Raw genomic sequence first — 15,058 nt, 5'->3', positions numbered from 1 at the left:
TCTTGTGTTTCCCACTTAGAGAAGTTCCTTTAGCATTTGTTGTAGAGCCGGTTTGGTGGTGCTGAATTCTCTTAGCTTTTGCTTGTCTGTAAAGCTTTTGATTTCTCCATCAATCTGAATGAGATCCTTGCCAGGTAGAGTAATCTTGGTTGTAGGTTCTTCCCTTTCATCACTTTAAGTATATCATGCCACTCCCTTCTGGCTTAGAGTTTCTGCTGAGAAATCAGCTGTTAACCTTATGGGAGTTCCCTTGTATGTTATTTGTTGTTTTTCCCTTGCTGCTTTCAATAATTTTTCTTTGTCTTTAATTTTTGCCAATTTGATTACTGTGTGTCTCGGTGTGTTTCTCCTTGGGTTTATCCTGTATGGGACTCGCTGCGCTTCCTGGACTTGGGTGGCTATTTCCTTTCCCTTGTTAGGGAAGTTTTCGACTATAATCTCTTCAAATATTTTCTCTGGTCCTTTCTCTCTCTCTTCTCCCTCTGGGACCCCTATAATGTGAATGTTGTTGCATTTAATGTTGTCCCAGAGGTCTCTTAGGCTGTCTTCATTTCTTTTCATTCTATTTTCTTTAATCTGTTCCGCAGCAGTGAGTTCCACCATTCTGTCTTCCAGGTCACTTATCCGTTCTTCTGCCTCAGTTATTCTGCTATTGATTCCTTCTAGTGTAGTTTTCATTTCAGTTATTGTATTGTTCATCTCTGTTTGTTTGTTCTTTAATTCTTCTAGGTCTTTGTTAAACATTTCTTGCGTCTTCTCGATCTTTGCCTCCATTCCTTTTCCGAGGTCCTGGATCATCTTCACTATCATTATTCTGAATTCTTTTTCTGGAAGGTTGCCTATCTCCACTTCATTTAGTTGTTTTTCTGGGGTTTTATCTTGTTCCTTCATCTGGTACATCGCCCTCTGCCTTTTCATCTTGTCTATCTTTCTGCGAATGTGGGGTTTTTTTCCCACAGGCTACAGAATTGTAGTTCTTCTTGCTTCTGCTGTCTGTCCTCTGGTGGGTGAGGCTATCTAAGAGGCTTGATGGGAGGGACTGGTGGTGGGTAGAGCTGACTGTTGCTCTGATGGGCAGAGCTCAGTAAAACTTTAATCCACTTGACTGCTGATGGGTGGGGCTGGGTTCCCTCCCTGTTGGTTGTTTGGTCTGAGGCAACCCAACACTAGAGCCTACCTGGGCTCTTTGGTGGGGCTAATGGCAGACTCTGGGAGGGCTCACACCAAGGAGTACTTCCCACAACTTCTGCTGCCAGTGTCCTTGTCCCCACGGTTAGCCACAGCCACCCCCCGCCTCTGCAGGAGACCCTCCAACACTAGCAGGTAGGTCTGTTTCAGTCTCCCCTGGGGTCACTGCTCCTTCCCCTGGGTCCCGATGTGCACACTACTTTGTGTGTGCCCTCCAAGAGTGGAGTCCCTGTTTCCCCCAGTCCTGTCAAAGTCCTGCAATCAATTCCCACTAGGCTTCAAAGTCTGATTCTCTAGGAATTCCTCCTCCCATTGCTGGACCCCCAGGTTGGGAAGCCTGATGTGTGGCTCAGAACCTTCACTCCAGTGGGTGGACTTCAGTGGTATAAGTGTTCTCCAGTCTGTGAGTCACCCACCCACCAGTTATGGGATTTGATTTTACTGTGATTGCGCCCCTCCTACCATCTTATTGTGGCTTCTCCTTTGTCTTTGGATGTGGGGTATCGTTTTTGGTGAGTTCCAGTGTCTTCCTGTTGATGATTGTCCAGCAGCTAGTTGTGATTCTGGTGTGCTCGCAAGAGGGAGTGAGAGCATGTCCTTCTACTCCACCATCTTGGTTCCTCCCCTCCTTCTTTTTTTTTTTTTAAAGATTTATTATTTATTTATTTAATTTATTTTTGGCTGCATTGGATCTTAGTTGCAGCATGCAGGATCTTCCTTGTGGCATGTGAGATCTTTCATTGTGGCACGCAGGCTTCTCTCTAGTTGGGGTGTGTGGGTTTTCTCTTCTTTAGTTGTGGTGTGCAAGCTCCAGGGTGCGTGGACTCTGTAGTTTGCGGCACGCTGCCTCTAGTTGAGGAATGCGAGCTCAGTAGTTTTGGCACGTGGGTTTAGTTGCCCCACGGAATGTGGGATCTTAGTTCCCTGACCAGGGATCGAACCCGCGCCCCCTGCATTGGAAGGCGGATTCTTTACCACTGGACCACCAGGGAAGTCCCTGTCCATAGGGTCTTTAGTGATATTCCCTATTTTATTTATGATATTGGTAATTTATGTCTTCTCATTTTTATCTTGGTCTGGTTACAGTTTTATCAATTTTATTGATCTTTTCAAAAAATCACTTTTTGGTTTCATTGATTTTTCTCTATTGTTTTTCTATTTTCAATTCCATTGATTTCTGCTCTTTATCTTCTGCTTGTTTTGTGTTTAATTTGCTCTTTTTCTAGTTCCTTAAGTTGTGAGCTTAGATTATTGGTTTGAGGCCTTGTATTTTTAATGCATAAGTATTTAATTTTGTAAATTTCTCTCTAAGCACTGCTTTGCCTACACCCCACAAATTTTGGTATGTTGGATTTTCGTTTTTATTCAGTCTAAAATATTTTCTAATTTCCCTGTGTTTCACCTTTGACCCATGGTTGTTTGGAAGTCTGCTTTTTAATTTCCAAATATTTGAGGATTTTCCGGATGTCTTTCTGTTATTGATTTTTGGTTTATTTCTGGTATAGTCTGAGAATGTAGTTTGTTCGCTTTCCATTCTTTTAAATTAATTAAAGTTTGTTTTATGACCCCAAATATAATCTGTTTTGGTGAATGCTGTTTGTGCACTTGAAAAGAATATATGTCTGTATTCATGGTCTTGATGGGTGGAGTCTTCAACAAATGTCAATGAAGTCAAATTGGTTGATATTGTTGTAAAAGTCTTATACATCCTTGTTGATCTTCTGTCTTGTTCTGCTGAGTAGTAGGAATGGAATGTTGATGTCTCCAAATATAATTATGGATTTGTCTATTTTACCTTAATTCTATATCAGTTTTTTGCTTCATACATCTCGGAGCTATGTTGTTGGGTACAGCACATTTAACTCTTTTGTCATTATATAACATCTCTCTTGATACCTGATAATTGTGTTCTGAAGTCTACTTTGTTTAATGATAATATACCCACTTCAGCTTTCTTTTGATTAGTGTTTGCTTGATACAACTATTCCATTATTTTACTTTTTTTTTTTTGATGTGGACCATTTTTAAACTCCTTATTGAATTTGTTACAATATTGCTTCTTTTTTTTTATGTTTTTGGTTTTTTGGCCACGAGGCATGTGGGATCTTAGCTCCCCTAGCAGGGATCGAACCCGCACTCCCTGCATTAGAAGGCAAAGTCTTAACCACAGGACCGTCAGGGAAGTCCCCATTATTTTATTTTTAATCATCTATATCATTATATTTAAAGTGGGTTTTTTGTAAACAGCATATAATTAGGTCTTGGTTTTTTGTTTAGTCTGACACTGTCTTTTTTTTTTTTTTTTTAATCTTTTGGCTGTGCTGTGCGGCATGTGGAATCTTAGTTCCCTGACCAGGGATTGAACCTGCGCCCCTTGCATTGGAAGTGCAGTGTCTTAACCACTGGACTGCCAGGGAGGTCCCTGACACTGTCTTTTAATTGGCATATTTAGACCATTTACATTTAATATAACTATTGATATAGTTTAAGTCTGCTATTTTATTATTTTTCTGTTTGTATCCTTTGCTTTTTTATTTCTCTCTGTCCCCTTTCCTGCTTTCTTTTGAATTGTTTGAATATTTTTAGTATTCCAGTTTAATTTATCTATTGGCTTTTTGGCTATAGCTCTTTGTTTTTTAATTTTTATGTTATTGTTTGCCTTAGCATATACATTCTATTCAATACATGCCTTACTTTTCACAGTATGTTTAGGCCTAATAGTTACCATTTCAAGGGAAATGTAGAAGCCTTACAATCATAAGTCTCTTTACCCTCCTTCCTTTCTATTATCATATGTATTACATGTACATATATTTAAACTCTTCAACAACATCATAATATTTGCTTTCAACAGTCAAACATATTTTAAAGCACTTAAGAAAAAATACATAGTGTATTATGTTATTTGTTATTTGTCATTTCTGTTGCTCTTCTTTAATTCCTGAAGTTCTGAGTTTTCCTTTGTTTGCAGCATTTCATGATCTGTGGCTTTCATTAGTTTTGGAAAATTCTCAGCCATTAATTCATGAGATATTCACTCTATCCTTTTTCCCTTCTCTCCCTTCTTCCTTCCCCTCTTTTCCTCCTCCTTTTCCTCTCTTCTGCATCTGGCACTCCAAGTATGTTATGTTATACCTTTTCCGTGAGTTCCATGCATCTTTTTTTCTCGAGTCTATATTTTCCATCCTTTGTACTTTAGTCTATATTCTACTGACCTGACTTTCAGTTTACTAATATTCTTGTTAACTGTGTCTAATATGCTGATAAAACTTATCCCTTGAGTTCTTGATTTCATTTATTCTATTTTTAAATTCTAGAATGTCTAATTGATTCTTTTAGAATTTTATTCTCTGCTGAAATTCTTCATCTTATCTCCTGTTTTCTTGTATATATTAATCATGGCTACTTTGATGTCTGTGTCAGATATCTCCAATATCTATATCCCTGTAGATGTTTCTCATAGTTTTCAGTTAGTCCTTGACTTTTAAAGTATTTGATGTTTTGTGCATGCCACACATTGTATATGAAAAAGTATAGAGATAATTTGAGGCTCTGGATGATGTAATGTTCCTTAAGATAAGATTTACCTTTGTTTTCAACTGTCAGCTTGGCTGTGGCCAGACCACCCTCATCCAGACAGGGACTGAAACTGTGCTTTGCTCTTTGTTAGGGCTTGTCTATTTCTGTTTCACCTTCACTCTTCAGGATTGTTATCAGGGCCATCTTCTTCAATGGGCCCTGAACTCCCACTTTTCTCCCTTTAGCCATGAGCATGTCAGGAGCTCTGCTCAGTTGCTCAGCCTGTCATCCCCAGGTTTCATTTTCAGAATCAGTATTTGCTGAGAGGGATAAAGCTGTCTTAAAGGTCACATTCATCTTCTTGGTTTCCCTCTTCTTCCAGATCCTGACCCTGCAATTTCTCATTGACTTGTGAAGTCTCCAATGCATTTAAACAGTTTTTTAAAATATTTTTTGTTGAGCTTTTCTCATTTTTCTCAGAAGGAAGATTGGTCTAAAAGACACTAATTAGCCATTGTTGGAAGTGGAAACATTTCTTATTGCTCTGTGGGAAAATTATTTTAGGGTGGGAAGAGTGGAATCAAAGTAGTTAGGAGATGATTTTAGTAATCCTGATGACACTAATGTGCTGTCAAGGGTAGTAGCAGAAATAACGAGAAAATTAGACATATTTCTAGTACATTTTGGAAGTAAAGCTAACAGAACTGACAGATGTGGGATAAGGGAGCTCCGCGACGGGCTGCTAGTCACAGTAACTTAGGCTCTAGGCTTTCAGCATTGCAGAGGTCACAGCTAGCAGATGGGAGGTGGTTCCAAATGTGTGGGCCTGTCTGAAGAGTAAAGTCAAGTTCAGCTGGGAAGGAGAACCTTGATGAGACCAGGCTGAAGAGGTTGGATCTGATGTGCAGGACAAATGGCTAAGTCCCAGACAGAGAAAGCAATGGGGAGGACCTTGTGACAGGAGCAGTGGCCTGTGATGGGAGATACGTGACCCCGCAGGGAGGGAACTGGAGTAGTAAATACCCAACCTTATGCTCCTCCTCTCCTCCGATCTCCTGCTGGTGCCCCATTAGCAAAACCCAGCCTAGAATTTCTCAATGCCTGTGCAAGCGAATGTAAACATACTTTATTTCTTCCTCTTTCTCTCTTCTTTTTTGCTTAAAAAATATCATATTAATAGCACTGTTCTGAACTTTGCTTTTTTTACTTAGTATATCTTGGAGATTATTCTGTGAATCAATTTCATCTTTTTTTTTTTTCCTCAGGATGGGTAATATCCATTGTATAGATGTTCCATGATTGATTGGCGCAATCCTTTATTCTTATTCTAAGCCATGCTGAAGACAATAGCCATATATATTCATTATCTCACCCTTGTACACATATATTTGAGTATAAATTTCTAAAGATGGAATTTCTGGGCTAAAAGTCATATGCATTTATAATTTTAAGAGATAGTGCCAAATTAATCTCTATAAGGGTTATACCAAGTTACAGTCTCTCATCAGCCAAATATGTTACCTTAGTATAGTTTTAATTTGTATTTATCTTATTATAAGTGAAGTTGAGTATCTTTTCATTTCTTTTTCAATTTTTTTATTGTGGTAAAATACACATAACAAAGTTTATTATCCTAATCATTTTAAAGTATATATTTTAATGATATTAAATATACTCATAATGTTGTGCAACTATCACCACCATTCGTCTCTATTACTCTTTTCATCTTGTAAAATTGACAGTCTTTACCCATTAAACACTAACTTCCCATTCCCCCTCCCCCAGTCCCTGGCAACACCATTCTACTTTCTATCTTTATGACTTTGACTACACTTAGTTCCTTATATAAGTGGAATCATACAGTATTTGTCTTTCTGTGACTGGTTTATTTCATGTAACATAATGTCCTCAAGGTTCACTCATGTTATAACATATTGCAGAATTCCCTTCCTTTTTAAGGCTGAATAATATCCTATTTCATGTAGAGACCACATTTTGCTTATCAATTTATTGGTCAGTAGACACTTGGGTTACTTCCATGTTTTACCTATTGTGAATATGCTGCTATGAACCTGGATGTACAAATATCTCTTCAAGACCATGTTTTCAATTCTCTTGGGTGTATACCCATAATGGATTTGCTAAATTATATAATTCTATTTTGTAATTTTTTTGAGGAACCACCATACAGTTTTCCACAGTGGCTGTACCATTTTACATTCCCACCAACAGTGCAGAGTGTTCCAATTTCCCCACATTCTCACCAATACTTGCTGTTTTCTGGGGAGTTTTTTGATGGTAGTTATTGTAATGGGTGTGAGAGTGGTGTCTCGTAGTGTTGATTTCCATTTCCCTGATGATTAGTGTTGTTGAACATCTTTTCATGTGCTTATTGGCCATTTTGCATATCTTCTTTTGAGAAATGTCTGTTCAAGTCCTTTTCCCATTTTTCAATCAGGTTGTTGGTTATTTTGTTGAGTTTTAGGAGTTCTCTATATATCCTGGATATTAATCTCTTACCAGATACATTATTTGCCAGTATTTTCTCCCATTCTGTGGGTTTCCTTTTTACTCTGTGGATAGTGTCTTTTGGTGCACATAGTTTTTGTTTTTATGAAGTATAATTTGTCTATTTTTTCTTTTGTCGCCTCTGCCTTTGGTGTCATATCCATGAAATCATTGCCAAATTCAATGTTGTAAAGCTTTTCTGCAATGTTTTGTTCTAAAAATTATAATATTTTATGTTTTACATTTAGATCCTTGATCCATTTCAAATTAACTTTTGTATAAGGTGTTAGGTAAGGATCCAACTTCATTCTTTTGCATATGGATATCCAGTTTTCCCAGCTCTATTTGTTGAAAAGACTGTCCTTTCCCATTGAATGGTCTTGGCACCCTTGTCAAAAATCATTTGACCATATATGCGAGGATTTATTTCTGGGCTTTCTATTCTATTCCATTGGTCTGTATGCTTGTCTTTATGCCAGTACCACACTGTTTTGATGACTGTAGCACTAGAGCAAGTTTTGAAATCAAGAAGTGCGAGTCCTCCAACTTTGTTCTTCTTTTTCAAGGTAGTTTTGGCTGCTCACGGCCCCTTGCAATTCCATATGCATTTTAGGGTTGGCTTTTCTATTTATGCAAAAAGAAAAAGGTTTTTGGAATTTTCATAGGAAATGTGCCAAATCTGTAGATCATTTTGGGTAGGACTGCCATCATAACAGCATTAAGTCTTTCAATACAAGAACATGGGTGTCTTCCATTTGCTTAGGTCTTTAAAATTTTCTTTCAACAGTGTTTTGTAGTATTCACTGTGTGAGCCTTTCACTTTCTTGGTTTCATTTATTCCTAAGTATTTTATTCTTTATGATGCTATTATAAATGAGATTATTTTCTTAACTTCCTTTTCAGATTGTTCATTGCTAATGTATAGAAACATAACTGGTTTTTTTTTTTACATAATTGGTTTTTGTGTGTTGATCTTTTTTTTTAAATTAATTAATTAATTAATTGATTGATTGATTTTTGGCTGTGTTGGGTCTTCGTTTCTGTGCAAGGGCTTTCTCTAGTTGTGGCGAGCGAGGGCCGCTCTTCATCGCGGTGCGCGGGCCTCTCACTATCGCGGCCTCTCTTGTTGCAAAGCACAGGCTCCAGACGCGCAGGCTCAGTAGTTGTGGCTCACGGGCCTAGTTGCTCCGCGGCATGTGGGATCTTCCCAGACCAGGGCTCGAACCCGTGTCCGCTGCATTGGCAGGCAGATTCTCAACCACTGCGCCACCAGGGAAGCCCTGTGTTGATCTTTATTCTGAAATTTTGCTGAATTTGTTTATTAGTTCTAATAGTTTGTGCTTGCACACATGCGCATGTGTGTGTGTATATGTTCTTTAGGATTTTCTATATACAAATCATATCTGTGAATAGAAATAGTTTAACTCCTCCTTCTTTTCAATTTATATGGCTTTCACTTCTTTTTCTTGCCTAATTGCTTTAGCTAGAACTCCAGTACAGTGTTGAATAGAAATGGTGAAAGTGGGTATCCTTGTCTCATTCCTTATCCCTAAGGGGGAAAGCTTTAAAGTCTTTCACCATTGAGTATAGTGTTAGCTGTGAGTATTTCATAAATGCCCTTTATCATGTTGAGGAAGTTCCCTTAACATGTCTGTCGAATGTTTTTATCATGAAAGGGTGTTGGACTTCGTCGAATGCTTTTTCTTTATAAATTGGGAAGATCATGTGGTTTTTGTCCTCTTCATCCTATTAGTGTGATATATTACATTGATTCATCTTCATATGTTGAACCACTCTTGCATTCCTTGGACAAACTCCTCTTAGTCATGGTGAATAATCCTTTTAATATGCTGCTGGATTTGGCTTGCTAGTATTTCTTTTCTTTCTTTCTTTTTTTTTTAGTGCAAAAGCGATATTAAATTTTATTTTTTTATTTAGTTATTTAAATTAATTTTTTTATTGAAATGTAGTTGATTTACAATGTTTTGTTAGTTTCAGGTATATGGCAAAGATATATATATATATATATATATATATATACATATTCTTTTTCAGATTATTTTCTCATGTAGGTTATTACAAGATATTGAGTATGGTTCCCTGTGCTATACAGTAGGTCCCTGTTGGTTATCTAGTTTATATATAGTAGTGTGTATATGTTACTCCCAACTTCCTAATTTATCCCTCCTTCCCACCACTGCCCTTTGGTAACCGTAAGTTTGTCTTCTATGTCTATGAGTCTGTTTCCGTTTTGTAAATAAGTTCATTTGTATCTTTTTTTTAGATTCCACATATAAGTGATAGCATATGATATTTGTCTTTCTCTGTCTGACTTACTTCACTTAGTATGATCAACTTGAGGTCCATTCATGTTGCTGAAAATGACATTATTTCATTCTTTTTTATGGCTAATATTCCATAGTATTGATATATATATATATATATATATATATATATATATATATATATATACACCCCACATATTCTTTATCCATTCAGCTGTTGATAGCCATTTAGGTTGCTTCCATGTCTTGGCTATTGTAAATAGTGCTTCAATGAACATTGGGGTGAATGCATGTTTTCAAATTATGGTTTTCTTCTTTTGTGGTATCTTTGTCTGGTTTTGGTATCAGGGTGATGGTGGCCTCATAGAATGAGTTTGGAAGTGTTCCTTCCTCTGCAATTTTTTGGAACAGTTTCTGAAGGATAGGTGTTAGCTCTTCTTTAAATGTTTGGTAGAATTTGCCTGTTAAGCCATCTGGTCCTGGACTTTTGTTTGTTGGGAGTTTTTAAATCACAGATTCGGTTTCAGTATTTGTATCGATAATTGGTCTGTTCATATTTTCTATTTCTGGTTCAATCTTGGGAGATTGTACCTTTCTAAGAATTTGTCCATTTCTTCTAGGCTGTCCATTTGATTGGCATATAGTTGCCTGTAGTAGTCTTTTATGGTCCTTTGTATTTCTGTGGTGTCAGTTGTAACTTCTGCTTTTTTATTTCTAATTTTATTGATTTGAGCCCTCTCCCTTTTTTTCTTAATGAGTCTTGCTAAAGGTTTATCAATTTTGTTTATCTTTTCAAAGAACCAGCTTTTAGTCTCATTAATGTTTTCTCTTGTTTTCTTTGTCTCTATTTAATTTATTTCTGCTCTGATATTTATGATTTCTTTCCTTCTACTAATTATGGGGTTTTTTGGTTCTTCTTTCTCTAGTTGCTTTAGGTGTAAGGTTAGGTTGTTTATTTGAGAATTTTCTTGTTTCCTGAGGTAAGCTTGTATTGCTATAAACTTCCCTCTTAGAACTGCTTTTGTGGCATCCCGTGGGTTCTGGATCATCGTGTTTCGTTTTCATTTGTCTCTAGGTATTTTTTGATTTTCCCTTTGATTTCTTCAGTGATCCGTTGGTTGATTTCTAATCTCATAACATTGTGGTCAGAAATGATGCTCGATACGATTTCAGTTTTCTTACATTGACCAAGGCTTGCTTTGTGGCCCAGCATGTGATGTATCCTGGAGAATGTTCCGTGTACACTAGAAAAGAATGTGAATTCTGCTGCTTTTGGATGGAACGCTCTATAGATATCAAGTAACTCCATTTGGTCTAATGTGTCATTGAAGGCCTGTGTTTCCTTATTGATTTTCTGTCTGGATGATCTGTCCATTGATGTTAGTGAGGTGTTAAAGTCCCCCACTATTTTGGTGTTATTGTCAATTTCTTCTTTTATATCTGTTAACATTTGCCTTGTATATTGAGGTGCTCCTGTGTTGGATGCATATGTGTATGTGTGTGTGTGTGTGTGTGTGTGTGTGTGTGTGTGTGTATATATATATATGTATATGTATATTTACAATTGTTATATCTTCTTCTTGGATTGATCCCTTAATCATGTGTCCTTCTTGTTTCTCTTGTAACAGTCTTTATTTTAAAGTCTATTTTGTCTGATATGAGTATTTATACTCCAGCTTTCTTTAGATTTCCATTTGCATGGAATGCCTTTTTTCATTCCCTCACTTTCAGTCTGTATGTGTCTCTAGATCTCAAGTGGGTTTCTTGTAAAGAGCATATATATGGGTCTTGTTTTTGTATCCATTCAGCAGTCTATGTCTTTTGGTTGGAGCATTTAATACATTTACATTTAAGGTAATTATTGATATACATGTTCTCATTGCCATTTTCTTAATTGTTTTGGATTTTTATAGGTCTTTTTTCTTCCTTTCCTCTTTTGTTCTCTTCTCTTATGATTTGATAACTATTTTTAGTATTGTGTTTGGATTCCTTTTTCTTTTTTATGTGTATATCTATTACAGATTTTTGGTTTGTGGTTGCCATGAGCTTTTGATATAGTAGTCTATATAAATACATGATTGTCTTAAGTTGTCAATCTCTTAATTTCAAATGCATTTCAAATATCCTGCATTTGTACTTTCATCCCCTCACAATTACTGGTTGTGATATTATATTTGTGTGTGAATGACTTCCTGTCTTTACTGTATGTTTGCCTTTACTGGTGAGCTTTCCTATTTCGGAATTTTCTTGTTTCTATTGATAGAAAATAGAAAAAAATTCTTGTTTCTTTTATTTTCTGCCTACAGAAGTTCCTTTAGCATTTGTTGTGAAGCTGGTTTGGTGGTGCTAAATTCTTTTAGCTCTTGCTTGTCTGTAAACCTTTTGATTTCTCTGTCAAATCTGAATGGGAGCCTTGCTGGATAGTTTGTCTTCTTACTCCTGGGTAGAGTATTCTTTTTTTTTTTAATATTTATTTATTTATTTATTTGGCTGCGCTGCGTCTTAGTTGCAGCATGTGGGATCTTCGTTGAGGCATGAGGGATCTTTAGTTGTGGCATGCAAACTCTTAGTTGCAGCATGTGGGATCTAGTTCCCTGACCAGGGATCAAACCTGGGCCCCCTGCATCGGGAGCACAGAGTCTTAGTCACTGGACCACCAGGGAAGTCCCAGAGTAGAGTATTCTTGGCTGTGGGTTTTTTCCTTTCATCACTTTAAATATATCGTGCCACTCCCTTCTGGCCTGCAGAGTCTCTGCTGAAAAATCAGCTGATAACCTTATGGAGAGTCCTTTGTATGTTATTTGTTGCTTTTCCCTTACTGCTTTTAATATTTTCTCCTTGTCTTTAATTTTTGTCAGTTTGATTACTATGTGTCTTGGCATGTTCCTCCCTGGGTTAATCCTGCCTGGGACTCTCTGCGCTTCCTGGACTTGGGTGATTGTTTCCTTTCCCATGTTAGGGAAGTTTTCAGCTATTATCTCTTCAAATATTTTCTCAGGCCCTTTCTCTTTCTCTCCTCCTTTTGGGACCCACATAATGCGAATGTTGGTGCATTTAATGTTGTCCCAGAGGTGTCTTAAACTGTCCTAATTTCTTTTCATTCTTTTTTCTTTCTTCTCTTACGCAGCAGTGATTTCCCCCATTCTGTCTTCCAGCTCACTTATCCATTCTTCTGCCTCATTTAATCTGCTATTGATTCCTTCTAGTGTATTTTTCATTTCAGTTATTCTTCAACTCTGTTTGGTTGTTGTTTATATTTTCTAATTCTTTGTTAAAAGTTTCTTGTAACTTCTTGCAGTGCGCATCCATTCTTCTTCCAAGATCTTGGATCATCTTTATGATCAATCATTACTCTGAAGTCTTTCTCTGGTAGATTGCCTATCTCCACTTCACTTAGTTGTTCTTCTGGGGTTTTATCTTGTTCTTCATCTGGAACATATGCCTCTGCCTTCCTAGTATTTCTTTGAGGTTTTTTGCATCTATATGCATAGTGGATATTCATCTGTATTTTTCTTTTCTTACCGTATCTTTGTCTGGCTTTGGTATCAAAGCCATACTTTCTTGTTTCTCTTCATGCCTCATAATTTTTTGTTGAAAACTCATTTAGAATGTTACAATGCAGTAACTCTGGAAATCAAATACTCCCCCTTCTCCAGGGTTTATTATTGCTGCTTGTAGTTTGTAGTTGTTTGTTTGTGACCTTCTGTGAAGGGACATAGTTATGGAGTTCCCTACTCTGCCATTTTAGGCAACATCGCTCCTATTTTCTTATGATTAATTCATTTCTATATGATTTTCATAAATTGTGTGTTCACTTCCTTTGTCTATATTTTATTGGGTTATTAAATTTTTCAAATTCACTTACAGTTATTTATGTTGTAGGGAAACTAGCCACTTGTTTGTGATAGGAGTATCATATATGTTTTCCAGTTTGTCATATCTTTTTTGTCTTGGCTTGTGATAGTTTCTCCACTCAGGGTTTCTCGGTTTTTTTTTCTATTGTGTAGTTGAATTTATCAGTCTTTTTCTATCATGACTTCTGGACTTTTGAGTCATAATTATGAAAAGTCTTACCTTCTCCAAAGTTATAAAAGGATTTTCACATATTTTCTACTAGAACTTTTATGGCTTAATTTCCTACATTTAAATGCTTAATCCATTTTGGATTTATCTTGGTATAAGTTGTGATTAACAGATCCAACCTTTTGCCCTGCAGATGTTCATGTTCTTGAAGAAGAGCTATCCTTAAGTTTGTTTAGCAAGTATTTATTAGTATCAGGTAGCCTCTGAATAATTATGAGCAGTAAATTACTTGCATTGCTCTTTTTCAGAATGATCTGGCTTCTAATCCTAGCCCTTACCACTTAAAGACTGTATGAACTTGGGCAACCCCTTCACCTGGTGGGAGCCTTCTGTTTTCCCATTTGTAAACAGTGATAATAGTGTCTGCTCAGCCTATTACTTAGGGTTATTACAAAATAAACCAAGACAATGTCTATGCCAAGGACTGTGGATGCTGTAAAATGCTAACCAGGGTGTAAGGCAGTAGTAATGATACGAGTAAAAGTCATAGCAGCTCTTTCTATCTGGATGGTACTTATTCCCATCTAAATACAACAACCTTCACAACCCTGCAACAACCCTGTGCAGTGTCTGACACATAGTAGTTCCCTGATAAATACTTGTTTGATTATTTTTTGAGTACGCATTGAATCTTTACTATTATTCCACTGAGGAGAACACTCCAAACTCATGAACTCATGGATCTTATGTTCCATTGGGATGGAGAAGTAAAACAACCAAAATAAATAAGCAAAATGTATAGTATTTTTTTAAAAAGCTTTTTATTGAAACCGTTTTCAGCTTGTTAGGAGGAAACATCTTAGTTTCAGACAGAAGTGGTCCACACAGTTGCAAGCTTTTACCTTAAACTGTTTCGGACAGGAACTTTTAAATTTATTTTATTTATTTATTTTTGGCTGCATTGGGTCTTTGTTGCTGCACACGGGCTTTCTCTAGTTTCAGTGAGTGGGGGCTACTCTTTGTGGTGGCGCACTTGCTTCTCATTGCAGTGGCTTCTTTTGTTGCAGAGCACAGGCTGTAGGCACGTGGGCTTCCATAGTTGTGGCACACAGGCTCAGTAGTTGTGGCTTGCGGGCTCTAGAGTGCAGGCTCAGTAGTTGTGGCACACGGGCTTTGTTGCTCCACGGCATGTGGCATCTTCCTGGACCAGGAATCAAACCCATGTCCCCTGCATTGGCAGACAGATTCTTAACCACTGCGCCACTAGGGAAGTCCTATATAGTATTTTAGATAGTCAGCAGTGGTAAAGAAAATAGGCAGGGAAGGGGGAAGTTTGTTGGGGATGGAGGGATGCAATTCCCAACAGAACAGTCGGGTGAGAAAGCGCACATCTGGGGGAAAAGCCAGGCAGGCAGAAGGAACAGCAAGAGCAAAGGGCCTGAGGTTGGAGGGTGAGAAGAGGCCACCGGGGCTGAGTGCAGTGAGCAAAGGTGAGAATGTTGGAGGAGAATAAGAGGTAGAGGGGGTGAGGAAGA

General features: G+C 37.4%; 1 protein-coding gene across 1 annotated transcript in view; it reads left to right on the top strand.

Moving 5' to 3' along the window:
* Positions 1–15,058, top strand: part of C7H3orf20 (chromosome 7 C3orf20 homolog) — a 77,821-nt gene that overhangs the window by 48,285 nt on the left and 14,478 nt on the right. The window lies entirely within an intron of this gene.

Source organism: Eubalaena glacialis, chromosome 7, assembly GCF_028564815.1.
Source record: "Eubalaena glacialis isolate mEubGla1 chromosome 7, mEubGla1.1.hap2.+ XY, whole genome shotgun sequence".
NCBI lineage: Eukaryota > Metazoa > Chordata > Mammalia > Artiodactyla > Balaenidae > Eubalaena > Eubalaena glacialis.
Note: the sequence above shows the minus strand (reverse complement) of the source record. Positions and strands in the feature narration are given on the sequence as shown.